The 15000-nt window shown below is 40.8% G+C and overlaps 1 long non-coding RNA gene across 1 annotated transcript; it reads left to right on the top strand.

Moving 5' to 3' along the window:
• The first annotated feature begins 4826 nt into the window (after positions 1 to 4826).
• On the top strand, positions 4827 to 5757 carry LOC106815682. The gene is made up of 3 exons (XR_001394772.1): positions 4827 to 4906; positions 5264 to 5366; positions 5668 to 5757. It is a non-coding gene; the product is annotated as an uncharacterized LOC106815682 (long non-coding RNA).
• Positions 5758 to 15000: the final 9243 nt, after the last annotated feature.

The following is a 15000-nucleotide window of genomic DNA, read 5'->3' as shown; positions in this document are numbered from 1 at the left end:
TACTACTTTACTACTACTACTACGACTACTAATTACTTACTACTACTACTACAATACTACTACTACTACTACTTACTACTCTACTACTACTACTACTAACTGCTGCTGCTGCCCTGCTACTACTACTACTTACTACTAGCTACTACTACTACTACGACTACTTTACTACTACCTACTACTACTACTACTTACTACTACTATTACTACAAGCTAGTTGCTCCCTAGCACGGCAGTTTAGATCAATAACGACGGCAGGGGCAATCAAACACGTCCGCCACAGCACGACGGATCCCTCATCCGTACAAGATTATTAACGATATATAGCCCTATTTCTAAGAAACTGACCCGCGCCATTTTGAATATCAGGCTATGGGTGCGCCCGCACCACAAGCCCTTTGGCGCCATCACACGCATCACGCTCTGTCTGTGCTTATATGATAATATCATGCAATTCAACCATCGAACGCGCTACGTCCCGCTCAATAATGCCCTGGGTCCTGATCACCCGCACTCCATCACCCGGTTTGTTTTGCTATGAAATTAGTACCCAATTCACGCCTTTGTTCAGTCAATTTTCAAATGTCTTGCCACGTCATAATATTTCACTTGAGTTACATCCGAAAGATATAGCTTATTTTTTAAGAAATGACGCGCCATTTTTAAAACTTCAAGATCGCCTGACGAACCGCGTCGTCTAGCCGCAGGCCGACAGTTGTATTAGGTAGCAGAGCTGTGTGATCATAACTGCTTCTACAGCTCGCATGAAAGAGCAGCAGCTACCACACAAGTATTGCCAAAGATGCTTAAAAAGCGTACCATATTTCCTCATACTTTCTTATATTTACAGTACAATGCGCCAAAACGATCTTTTTTCCTATTAATATACTGTACTATACGTGTCTAACAGGCATCACGATTACAACGCATATATAGCGTTTCACGACCCTACGCGAGAGTGCCGAGGAGAATATAGCAACCAATTTAGTGACACACACAGGTATCGGCTCTAATAAACTTCGTGTCCTGAAATTTTGCATAATTTGAGCGCTATTATTCCAAACTCTAGATTATATATCCTGTCCTAGACTATAATCGCTCGCAAGCGTTAAGCTCTCTAAATATTATAGCACAAGACTTCACCGTGCCGGCGTTATGAACTCTACCTGTTTCTAACAGCGGCGTAGTAACTTCCCTACCGTTGCCTGCACAAGCGTCATAAATAATCCACCGAAACAATAACGATCTCACCTTGTCCCTAACGTGCGTGCTCCATTATGTAGTTGTATACTCCATACGTTGAGAGCTTGTACACATCATTTCACGGTTAATGATTAATATTAATGATTGATTTTCCTAACCCTAACCCTAACCTAAATGAACATATAAATAACCACAAACTAATAGATAATGACCCATTACCAATAATATATATATATATATACTATACGTATATATATAATATTATGACCATTTAATGAAACATTAAAGTGGCAAACACCTTCCTAATGGCAGTAGTAATGACGTAGATCATTGAATTATTTAACCTTAGTATAACCAGCGACACGCGTGTCGGCTTTAATCTTAAAAAAAGCGCCCGCGCGAAAGCCCGGGCATCACATCATATGCTTTATTTTAGTCGCACAAATATCAAGTCAATAAACAACCAGTGAAAGCTTGCACACGAATATGGCCCAATCCGGCTGACGACTTGCTACAAGTCTTATGCACCGTTCTAGCTCTTAAGCTCGCGACCCCGTGCGCGTGGGTCACGTACGACCCGTGGACCGCGCGGACACAACAAAGAAAAACATAGAAAATATCAGCCGCACGACAGATGAAAAAGTAATCAAACCATACAGCCAAGGCGCGACACTATTACATTTAGTACCTCACACCTTTGATGCTCGCTCATGCCGACTGAGATTAAAAGAAACACACAACGAACGCCAGCCGACAAATGTGTACTATGTGAAACTATTACGAAACATCGAATCGAAGCTTCCGCGATTCCAAGACTTACTAGAAGCTCCAGCTAGCCCCTTCTCTCACGTAGAGACAGAAGCTCTCACCTTTCACTTGCTCCATAAAATTCTGCGCAAAGACTCAGATTAGCACATCCGCAACGCAACACACGCCCGTTGCACGCCGCAGTGCCGTGCTTCGTATAGGCCCCATTCCCCCAGTTGTATAAATACCACAGTTTCGATCAGCGAAGCAGACACAGTCCACTGTAGCTGTACAGCACCTGCCTGGGAATCACTATTCGCCTACCGTCACCTTAGGACATCACTGCCACTGGACCTAGTCTGACTGCCTGCCCGACCTACATGTCTCACGCTCGGTTAGATATGCACTGCCATGTGTATAAAACAGCTACTTCCCGCACTTGTCTGTATGTGCCTGTGTGTATAGATATTGCATATGTGTCATGCGTGTGTGCGTTCGTGCCTGCGTGCGTTGGTGAGCGCAGGTGTGCGGGGGGAGGTACCAGGTGTGCAGGCGTTGGTGAGCGCAGGTGTGTGGGGGGAGCAGGTGTGCAGGTGTTGGTGAGCGCAGGTGTGTGTGTGGTGGGGGGGGGAGCAGGTGTAGGGGGGAAGCATTTTATTATTTCTATTTACTATTATTTATTTTCATATTTATTAGATTATATTATAAGATTTTTTTTAACTAATAACACTAGCAGCGTGTAAATAAATCAAACATAAACGTTCTTGAAATGTTCGTTAAAATTCGGTTTCCAATTGTATTTTATTTGAGTCACACACACGCGGCACGATTGACAACAGAGACTCAGGACCCACTAAACCGTCAGCCAAAGATCCAGCGTGCTAATCACAATGAAACGCTATCTGAACGACAACACAACGCTGTGATATGAAATAATATGACATGACGTAATAAAATGATATAAAAGGGATCGCTTCGCCAGAAACTTGTAGCTTTGAAGCTCTGCCTGTGGTGAGCAACACGTTAGACAGGTAGAGAGAGAAAGAGTTACCAGCAAAGCCGGTCATACCTGTGGTTGTGAGTCAGCGCGCGCTAGGGAGAGGGGGATGGGTAGAGGGAGGAGGGGGAGGGAGAGGTGAAGGCGGAGGAGGGGGAGGAGAAGAGGGGGTAGAGAGAGTTACCAGCAAACCTTGCCTGTCTTACCTGTGTTTGTTAGTCAGCGCGTGCTAAGGACTAGGGAGAGGTGGAGGAGGGGAAGGGGGAGAAAGAGGGGGAGTGGGGGGAGGAAGGGACATAATGATTGCGCTCGGCCGCGGCTTGAAATTAGAGTAATTAACGGACAAGTCGGTGTGCAAACATAATTGCCGCATTATTTTTGCTCCTCCTTCCATTAAGCACGCGCCGCGATTTCGCTGTGATCTTTTGCGGCGCGCACGCACACACACACACACACACACACACACAGAATCGCAATTATAGCGATCAGAGCTTAAACCATCACGCGAGATCCGGGCTAGCGTTAGTTCGGGTTAAAAACAGCGAAAATAAGGGGGTTGGCAGACTCACGCTCTCTCTCTCTCTCTCTCTCTCTCTCTCTCTCTTTCTCTCTATCTCTCTCTCTCTCTCTGCTCTCTCTCTCTTTACATCGCCACTTCTCGTGACTGCTAACTCTCTAACAAACGCAAGCAAGCTTTCCACATACACCCAAGTGACGTCAGTCGCTGCTAATCTAAAAAGCCCACACCTCAGCGCGCCAGTAAGAGAATCGCGTTTAGTGACGTTTAACGCCTCAAAAAGTCTCGTAAAAGATTTACATAGCAAGCCTAATTGCATTTAATGCCTAACAATATCTAATAAAAATTTAATATAGAAAGCGTCTCTCGTCCGCTGCGCCCTCTAGCGGAATAATGAAAATGAGATATGCGCACCACTTGCCCTCTTATATTACGTATAACAAGTATCGTGTACTGAGTGTCCATATACACAGATACGTTCATCTGCCCCACAGTCACTTGGAACTATTTAATGATAAAATAAAACACGAAATGTATTTACTACCAAAGTCTTAATGTTTCTCTACTCTCTTTCGCCTATTATTGTCGATAATTTATTGTAAATGCCGTTCAAATGCTCCTCTGCAACACACAAGTATACCGCACGCACGCCGATGTGCACAAACAACAAGTATAAAGAGTTACAAGTGCATGTGATATGCCCGCACACAGGTAGAGTCTACGGCGGGCTCCATAGCTATCAGCATACGCCGTAATGACAGTGGAAGCTTTTTAGCTGCTGCTGCGCGCGCTATTTCTCGCCCTCGCTAACACGCGGTTGTCAGCGGGAGCGACTATAAGGGCAATCACACGCGGACCGACACGACGTACGTGTGGGCAGAATAATACGGGCACGTGTGGGCACGCCGTCGCTGCTGTGCGGACGGTTGTTGATTGCCCCTCCCGTCGTTATTGATCTAAACTGCCGCTAGGGAGCAACTAGCTGTAGTAATAGTAGTAGTAGTAGTAGTAGTAGTAGTAGTAGTATGTATACGTGTGGGGTGTTACTCTATTATCATTATTTTCTTCTTTACATTCTATTTCTCCATTCCCACATATATTCCTCCAACGTCTCTTTATTTCATTCTTTATTCTCCTCTTCTTTACTCGTCTTCCTGGGTACAGCAGTAAGTTGACGCAATTCTACAAAAATGTAAACCGTTTGCATGATTTATTTTCTTGATAAATATATAAAATAGTCATGAAATCAGTAATATTAGATTGATGCATGTCTGCTACAAAAAATTTAAGCACACGCAAAAAAAGATCCGGTATTAAGCGTAATATGTGCACATTTTGTTTCCACACAGACGTATCATTTATTTGCAGGGATGCCTGTTAGTCATGGTATTGTCAGGGCCAAATGCAGGATAGTTCGATCGCTGGAGGACGCAGACACCATACAGGTATTTAGATGAGGAAGTTGGAATGGATGATGGAAATGACTGTACTTTATTCACGCATAATCACACTGATGATCCTATATCAAATAGGGACCACACCGGGAGCACTTACCGAATTTGAATGAGTTTGTCTGTTACGCTATACTGTGTCCACCCACAAGACAAAAGCAGCAAGCATGCTCCCAATATTTAATTCTTAGCCATTATATGTGGGCACGCGCCGGGGCGGGCGTTTCTCGCCGCTTGGATCGGGGCGTGCTGTTGGCTAGACAATTTTGCGCAATATATATTCAAAATACGTATTTAAATTGCAATCCGGGATGGTCAGACCCTAAGATTTACTGTCCGCTTGTTTTATAGCAAGGAGAGATATTAATAGTGCCGTACACGGACATCGGATGGTCACCTTACTTCCCTCTCGTGTCCGGTCTGTGCACAGAGATGGGAGGCCTTGGATCACACGGTAAACCTCAATGTCCAACTGTATATAAATAAATCGTTTTCATGCTACCCAGAATTTATGGTACAGTATCATTTTATTATTTATTTAAGTGTGGTCGTGCTCTACGCAGTGAACACATTGTGCGTAAGGATTGCTTTTCAGACATGCCGAGAAAGCTTTACTTTTTTTAGAAGATGTTCCCTACTATCTGAGGCACGATAAAGCGGGGACTACTATAATATATATATATATACCTTAGTGCTGCGAGAAAACTACTAGATTTTGTATATTAGCGTAAATGTATGCATTATTTCTCTGCCAGGAGCTGTGGTAGCAAGAGAATACGGACTGCCATGCATTGTGTCAGCGAAGAAAGCGACGTATGTCTTCAAAACAGGTATGTATTATTCTGCGTGTTTAATTAAATATAATAAATCTATGAAGCAATTGTGAAAAATTGAATGAAATTAATGAGATTGAGTTAATGTTCAGATACATGTTTAAATTGCCTAAAAACAGGCATCTAAAATGTGCAATCATTACTACAAATTTAGTGCATTTATTAACGTGTACTTCTTTTATTTAAAAAAAAATTATCGTGACGGCGCATGCAGTGTTAACTCTGTGTGGTTGCGTTATTAGCCTCGTTCACACGAGACCTCGTATTTATGAAATACGGTATTTGCGAAATACCGAATCTGAGACAAATACGCGGCCGAGCGTTCACACGCTGATTTTGCTGCATCACTATCAAATCGTCTGTGTTTACTACATTCGATATAGTCTGTCGCAATTCACTCCCACTGCACTATAGAGCAAAAATGTATTCACACCTCGGTTTCAAAACAAAGTTTCATACTATTCGTTTAACACTCAAAGAGCAATATCTAGACTTTTTATCACCATTGCCGGACATCTTTACTAGCATAGTAAGTCATCGGGTAAAATGTGAACAATTGCGCTCTTAAAACCATTAATACGCTTTCATTGGGCAATTAACGTGGGAATAAATGAAAGCTGTAATTAAGCGAAGACGGAACGTTCTTTTAGCAAAAAATTAACTGCCATATTTGCCCGAATTAAAGTTCATAAAACGGGCGATCAACGATTAAAGCGTAATTTTACATTCCATAGACCATTAAAACAGGTAACTGCATAAAATCCTTAAACATAATACACTCGCTTATACATTCCTGCATTCATACACGCTCTCCCCCATACATACACGAGCACGTACGCACGCGCGCTCGTAAACATTTTCATGCATTTATCTTATTTCCTATGCATTCTCCTATGCATTCTCCTATGCATTATTTCCTATGCATTCTCCTATTATCTTGCGTCACATATGTTCCTTATTGCCTTAATTTTGCTTTTTTATTTAAAAAAATTTGCGGAATGTAATGTTTCCTTTTCAAATGCCATATACTCCATTCATCCACCCCGCTTACGCTATCCACCGCAAAACGAAATCTTATATCCTCCAAAAATAGACCTACTGCGATTTTTATTTAGTAATAAACCAGTTTTAGACAACAACCGAGCTTGACAACAAGAGGCAATGCGTAACAAAATGAAATTCATAAAATCCCACATCTTGAGGACATCACGCGTATTTGAATATGCCACTTCTCCATCCTCTGTCATTAGTAGATAAATAATTGAATAATACATTTAATAAATGCGATAAATGAATGTGAATAACATTAATTAAAATAACAATGATGAATTGATAATAAGATGTTGAGAAAAATATTAAGAGAAAAAATTGTTGAGAAAAAAATGAAGCGGTTAGGCGCTCGTACATAACACCAACAAATAACGATAACGACAACAAAATGGCGCATAATAGGATTATACTTTTCTATTTAATATGGTAATCACATGCGCCTAATCATGTGCCACACGTTCGCACAATTTCTAGAAGTCACCTTTAAGCCACACGGCTCGTAAATAATGAGTTTCTGACGCGCATTTATTTTGTACAGCTATTTTTTTACGGCTACGCGTCAACTCATAGAGAAGCAGATGCAAAATCGCAGCAATAATTAAGAGAGTTGTTAGCCACTAACAGATTCGCACACAAGGTTTACATGCATGATTTTATTCCGAACGTCCTCATACTATGCAGCAGCGTCTAATATTTAATAAAATATTCAGAATTTGTGTATTATCAGCTCGTTATTCTAAAATCTAATATGAACTGACATTGTACGTATGTGTTTGCGTCTGATATGGCTCTAGGATTTGCACAGAATGGTCCAAGTTGTTCTGCGATATCATTATATATTTTTAAACATTCAATTATCATGCCAACCAAACAGGGTGCACGTCGCTTTACCGTTATTTGCGGGGGCGCTTGACACAGTAATTTCAGCAGTACGTTCTTTTGCAATTTCCTTCTCTCATTTCGTCTTGTCGAAAATCGGTGGGTAAAGTTGAGTCAGTCAGCAGTCGAATCGCTGTGCTGCACTAAACTGACAGATTATAGGTGAACTAAACTTGGATTGCGACATTTTCTAACCCGAATTGAGACAGGACGTCACGCCAATTGCTTTGCTGAGGCATCACGGTGTAAAAACGCGTGGAATGCAGCATGGCATATAGCCAGGTTGACTGAGTGTACGCTTACATCGTGTCCACAGTACGTAGTGTGTCAACAGCTTAAGCAGCAAGTAACCACAAAAAACCTATAACATGCTAAAGTTACATCGGAAAATTACTTATGCGGAAAAACATTTTTTTATTGATGCATATAGTTGAAAAATAACACAGCTACACATTACAATGTTTAACAGGCGTATTTTTTTGGCCTTCGCATAGGATTTAATGCATGCAGTTCTTAAAATGTTTATTGTTGTTGATTTCACCATGCTTGTTGCGCGCAGAATTTATGTGGAACTCTTATATATACTTCCCGTTACATAGGATTAGATTCAGTGAGCTCGCCATCGGGAGAAACCTGCTGGTGATTGCTTGAGTGCAAATGCGCATCGATCGAATCACCGAACTCACGGAATAAACGCTACCTGCGGTTATTCAACGACAATACCTGTGACATGATTGGAATCGATCGAAATGAACTCAGAAATAAACTCATGTGAACGCAGAAATTAATTGCTTCGGTAGACTCGAATAAACCGAATGTAAATACGGTTATTTCCGATGATGGTATTCGCTCGCTATTTTCTCCTATTCGCGCATGAGTCTACTGGCGTCACAGACGCACTGTAGTGTTTCCTACGTTTCCAATGTCTCCTTCAATATCTCTCATAATGGCCCACCGTACAGCATTTACTGTATGGGGTCTGACGTCATATGACGCTATGCTCACCACAGAGATCACGTGACTATCAGCTCAAGATTAGATTGCGCCGCCACAACAAACAAGAGAGCAATTTTCATATCTGTGATGAGATTGCATATTACTATCACGTCACGTATATATGCCACGTTAGTATTACGTCACGTATATATATCGCGTCGCTATTACGTCACGTATATATACCACGTCACTATTACGTCACGTATATATACCACGTCACTATTACGTCACGTATATATGCCACGTTACTATTACGTCACGTCAGTGTGCCACCTCACTATTACGTCACGTATATATACCAACTCACTATTACGTCACAATGCTTCTCATTTCTACGTCAGTTTGCGGCGGTGGCCCGTATATTGACAATCGGGAAAAAACGCACGCAAGGTACGCTACCCTGCGAACGTTGTCAGGTAAAAAAATTGCTCATAACCCCAGAGTCAATTAAAGCGGCAAAGATGTACGTGTGTACGTTAATTTACTAATGTGCCCGCGTGCGTCTAAGCCACGATGCGATTGATCAGACGTATAAGTTGTTATAACATCATAAGTATAAATCCTTTATCACATATATATAATCATCACATATCACATATCATCGTTCATAAACTTCATCATTCATTGTGACAAATGAAGCGTCGTTCGTTTGCATCGAATACCGTAGACTTGTTGATAGATCGAAGTAGTTGTTAATAGATGAACATGATAAATTTTGTAACGATTACTATAGGATTTTTCGCCGGAAAGTGAATGGGAAATATAGAAGGGCGCCTGCAGAGTTTACATGTTAAGTTATATGTTTATAGAGTAACTTAGCTTCAACGATGGACAGACGTGCAGAACTGTCACGTCACTATCCGCCTTTACACCTAATACTGCTGTAAAAAATGACGTCATTAGAGTAGTCGCGACTTATAAACGTTGACTGGAATAAATTGTACGCCATATTTGTATTAGCAAAACGCAGTGGAATCGCGCATGCGCGTGTGTCGAAGACCCGAGCTCAAGACCCGTATATATAAAGATCTGCTGAGTTCTCTTATAGCTAGCGAGAGGTTATTGTCGAAATTGCAACATTAAATAGGGATCATATATCCAACGTACATAATCGTGTTACACATACATACACATACACATACACATACACATACACATACACATACACATACACATACACATACACATACACATACACATACACATACACATACACATGCGTGCGTGCGTGCGTGCGTGTGTGACAATGTGTCGTACCATGTGCTTAAAAAGCATTTTACTACGGTTAACCGTTCCGGACTGAAAAATTCGTGGGCAGTGAAGTCATGCAGTGACTGTCTGTCTCAACGGCCTCTGATCTGTATTCACTATATGTTTCCGGCTATAAAATACTTTTTACCGCAACATTTTACCCCTAGCTTTGTTTTCTCATTAATTTACTTGGTAATACAAGTTGGCTACTTTAGTGTACGTATATATGTTTTGCTTTACATTAAAACATATAAAGTCAATTGAACTTTTCACCTATATACCAGGTTGTTTTGTCGTGGCGATTCCCGCTGCATATCCACTCAATCGTGATATCCTTAATTACTCGCTATATACGTATTCATTAGACCTCGATTTCTGACCTTGATATGTCAACAGGACACAGGAGAAGTCCTCTCCATGTGTCGTGATCATGTAGTATATATATAATATTATCTAAGCAAACTAGTTGTACAAGCAAACTAAGACAATCAACAAATGCATCAGAAACGGAAAATTTCTTCCTTGAAAATATGTCCTTCAAGTAACCACAAAATCCAGCAGTGCACGACGATGACAAATTCATAAAAACACAACGAATAATTACTAAACAATAAAGCTGTCGCCCAGTGTAAACGCGAGTGTGTCAGCTTATATTTAATTAGTTTTAACGTACATTACATAGGAAATTATACCGGAACAGCTAGTCAGCAAGAGATCACTGATTATACGAACACCCTTAATCCAAGCGCAACAAACAAAGTAGATAAATGAACTCGTGATTAGCACAAGAAATATCAATTGTCTACTGAAAGTTATTAACGTCAAGTTTATATCCTCGTAGAAAGCGTGTCCGCTTCCGTGTCTCTAATAGAATTATTGGATATATAGGCTGGATCGAACGTTCCTAGTGGATCGACAAACTCATCTATAATTAAGAAACTTGATATTAGAATGCATTCCCTTCGTTCAGAGTGAACTCGTCGCGTTGTGAAACACATGCACGATAGCTACCAGCGGTCATTCGTCTCGGGCAAGGTGTTTGAAAAATTAATCATTTGTTTCTGCGCATAAATTGATGCATACTTTTATCAGCGCTTCAGATAAATAGAGATCACGATCATGTAATTTGAACTAACGCAACGTTTAGCAGGTATAAACTTATATAATTATGTTAGCTGAAAGATGGCTCCGCGGTATGCGCGGCTATAAGAGCCTATGTTAGCACAGCCTGTGCGGGGTGTTGTCAATTTACCTGCTTCTACGCGTGCGCAAATGTACATATAAGTAAGATAGTATGAATCCTAGACAACCCGATAGCAGGAGATGTTCCTATGAACGATTGTGTATATAATAGATGTGTTAGTGTGTGTGTGTGTGTGTGTGTGTGTGTGTGTGTGTGTGTGTGTGGCTGTAATTAAGCGAACCGACGGAACGTTTTTTAGGGCAAAAAATTAACTGCCATATTTGGCGCGAATAAGTTCAAATAAAACGGGCGATCAACGAATTAAAGCGTAAATTTTAACATTCCATAGACGCATGAAAACAGGTAACTGCATAAAATCCTAAAACATAATACACTCGCTTATACATTCGCTGCATCATACACGCTCTCCCCATACAATAACACGAGCACGTACGCACGCGCAGCTCGTAAACATTTCATGCATTTATCTTATTTCTATGCATTCTCCTATGCATTCTCCTATGCATTATTTTCGCTATGCATTCTACCTATTATCTTGCGTCACATATGTTCCTTATTGCCTAATTTGCTTTTTTATTTAAAAAAATTGCGGAATGTAAAATGTTTTTCGCTTTTCAATGCCATATACTCCATTCATCCACCCCGCTTACGCTATCGGCACCGCAAAACGAAATCTTATAATCCTCCAAAAATAGACCTAGCTGCGAAGTTTTTTATAAGTATAAACCAGTTTTAGACAACAAACCGAGCTTTTTGACAACAAGAGGCAATGCGTAACAAAATGAAATTCCATAAAATCCGCACATCTTGGAGGACATCAACGCGTATTTGAATATGCCACTTCTCCATGCCCTGGTCATAGTAGATAATAAATTGAATAATACATTTAATAATGCGAATAAATGAAATGTGAATAACATTAATTAAAATAACAATGATGAATTGATAATAAGATGTTGAGAAAAATTATTAAAGAGAAAAATTGTTGAGAAAAAAATGAAAGCGGTTAGGCGGCTCGTACATAACACCAACAAATAAACGATAACGACAACAAAATGGCGCATAATAGGATTATACTTTTCTATTAATAAGGGGGGGGGGGGGGGGGGGGGGGGGGGGGGGGGTTAATCACATGCGGCCTAATCATGTGGCCACACGTTCGCACAATTTCTAAAGTCACCTTTAAGCACACGGCTCGTAAATAATGAGTCTGACGCGCATTTATTTTGTACAGCGATTTTTTACGGCACGCGTCAACCTCATAGAAGAAGCAGATGCAAAATCGCAGCAATAATTAACGAGAGTTGTTTAGCTCACTTAACAGATTCGCACAACAAGGTTTACATGCATGAGCCTTTATTCCGAACGTCCTCATACTATGCAGGCAGCGGTCTAATATTTAATAAAATATCAGAATTTTGTGTATTATCAGCTGCGTTTATTCTAAAATCTAATATGAACTGACATTGTACGATGTGTTTGCGTCTGATATGGCTCTAGGATTTGCACAGAATGAGTCGCAAGTTGTTTCTGCGATATCATTATATATTTTTAACATTCATTATCATGGCCAAACGCAAACAGGTGCACGTCGCTTTACCGTTATGCGGGGCGCTTGAACACAGTAATTTCAGCACGTACGTTTCTTTTTGCAAATTTCCTTCTCTCTTTCGTCTGTCGAAACGGTGGGGTAAAGTTGAGTCATCAGCAGTCGAAACTCGCTGAGTGCGCACTAAACTGACAGATTATAGGTGAACTAATACTTGATTTGCGACATTTTCTAACGCGAATTGAGACAGGACGTCCACGCCAATTCTTTGGCGAGGCATCAACGGTGTAAAACGCGTGGAAATGCAGCAATGGCATATAGCTCAGGTTGACTGCAGTGTACGCTTACATCGTGTGCCACCAGTACGTAGTGTGTCAACAGGCTTAAGCAGCAAGTAACCACAAAAAACCTATATACATGCTAAAGTTTACATCGAACAATTACTTATGCGGAAAAACATTTTTTATTGATGCAAATAGTTGAAATAACAACAGCTATCACATTACAATGTTTAACAGGCGTATTTTTTTGGGCCTTCGCATAGGATTTAATGCATGGGCAGTTCTTAAAATGTTTATTGTGTTGATTTCACCATGCTTGTTGCGGCGCAGAATTTAGTGGAACTCTTATATATACTCCCGTTACATAGGATTAGATTCAGTGAGGGCTCGCATCCGGGAGAAACTGCTGTGATTGCTTGAGTGGGGCAAATGCGCTCGATCGAAATCACCGAACTCCACGAATAAACGCTACCTGCGGTATTCAACCGACAATACGCTGTGACATGATTGGAATCGATCGAAATGAACTCAGGCAAATAAACTCATGTGAACCAGAAATGAAATGCTTCGGTAGAACTCGAATAAAACCGAATGTAAATACGGTTATTTCCGATAGAGGTATTACGCTCGCTATTTTCCTCGCTATTCGCGCATGAGTCTACTGGCGTCACAGACGCACTGTAGTTTTGTTCCTACGTTTCCAATGTTCCTTCAAAATATCTCCATAAGGCCCACGTAACAGCCACATTTATGCCATGGGGTCTGAACCGTCATATGAAACGCTATGCTCACCACAGAGATCACGTGACCATCAGCTCAAGATTAGATTGCGCCGCCACAACAACAAGAGAGGCAATTTTCATATCTGTGATGAGATTTGCATATTACTAACCACGTCTACGTATATATGCCACGTTAGTATTACGTCAGCGTCATATATATCGCGTCGCTATTACGTCGACGTATATATACCAGCGTCACTAATTACGTCAGCGTATAATGCCACGTTACTATTACGTCACGTCAGTGTGCCACCTCCACTATTACGTCACGTATAATATCACAACATCACTAATTTTAGTCAGCAATGCTTCTCATTTCTACGTCAGTTTGCGGCGGTGCCCGTATATTGACAATCGGAAAAAACACACGCAAGGTAGCGTCTACCCTGCGAACGTTGTCATGGTAAAAAAAATGCTCATAACCAGAGTCAATTAAAGCGGCAAAAGGATGTACGTGTTTACGCTTAATTTTACTAATGGCCCGCGGCGTCTAAGCAGCGATGCGATTGATCAGACGTAATAAGTTGTTTATAACATCAATAAGTATAAATCCTTTATCACATATATATAAATCATCACATATCACATATCATCGTCATAACTTCATCATTTCATGTGACAAATGAAGCGTCGTTCGTTTGCATCGAATACACGTAAGAGCTTGTTGATAGATCGAAGTAGTTGTTAATAGATGAACATGATCAATTCTGTAACGATTAAATATAGTTTTTCGCCGAAAAGTGATGGAAATATCAGAAGGGCGCCACTGCAGAGTTTTACATGTTAAGTTATATGTATTTATAGAGGTAACTTAGCTTCAGCGATGAACAGACGTGGCAGAACTGTCACTCACTATCCCGCCCTTTACAGCCTAATACTGCTGTAAAAAATGACGTCATTAGAGTAAGTCGGCGACTATAAACGTTTGACTGGATAAATTGAGCCATATTGTATTAGCAAAAACGAGGGAATCGCCAATGCGCGTGTGTCGAAGACTGCCGAAGCTCAAGAGCCCGTATATATAAAGATCTGCTGAGTTCTCTTTAGAGCTACGAGAGTTATTGTCGAAATTGCAACATTAAATAGGGATCATATATCCAACGTACATAATCGTGTTAACATACATACACATACACATACACATACACATACACATACACATACAGCATACACATAACACATACACATACACATACACATACACCATACACATACACATACACATACAAACATACCCCACCATACACATACACATACACATAC

This window comes from Priapulus caudatus, unplaced genomic scaffold (genome assembly GCF_000485595.1).
Source record: "Priapulus caudatus unplaced genomic scaffold, Priapulus_caudatus-5.0.1 Scaffold1174, whole genome shotgun sequence".
Classification (NCBI taxonomy): domain Eukaryota; kingdom Metazoa; phylum Priapulida; class Priapulimorpha; order Priapulimorphida; family Priapulidae; genus Priapulus; species Priapulus caudatus.
Note: the sequence above shows the minus strand (reverse complement) of the source record. Positions and strands in the feature narration are given on the sequence as shown.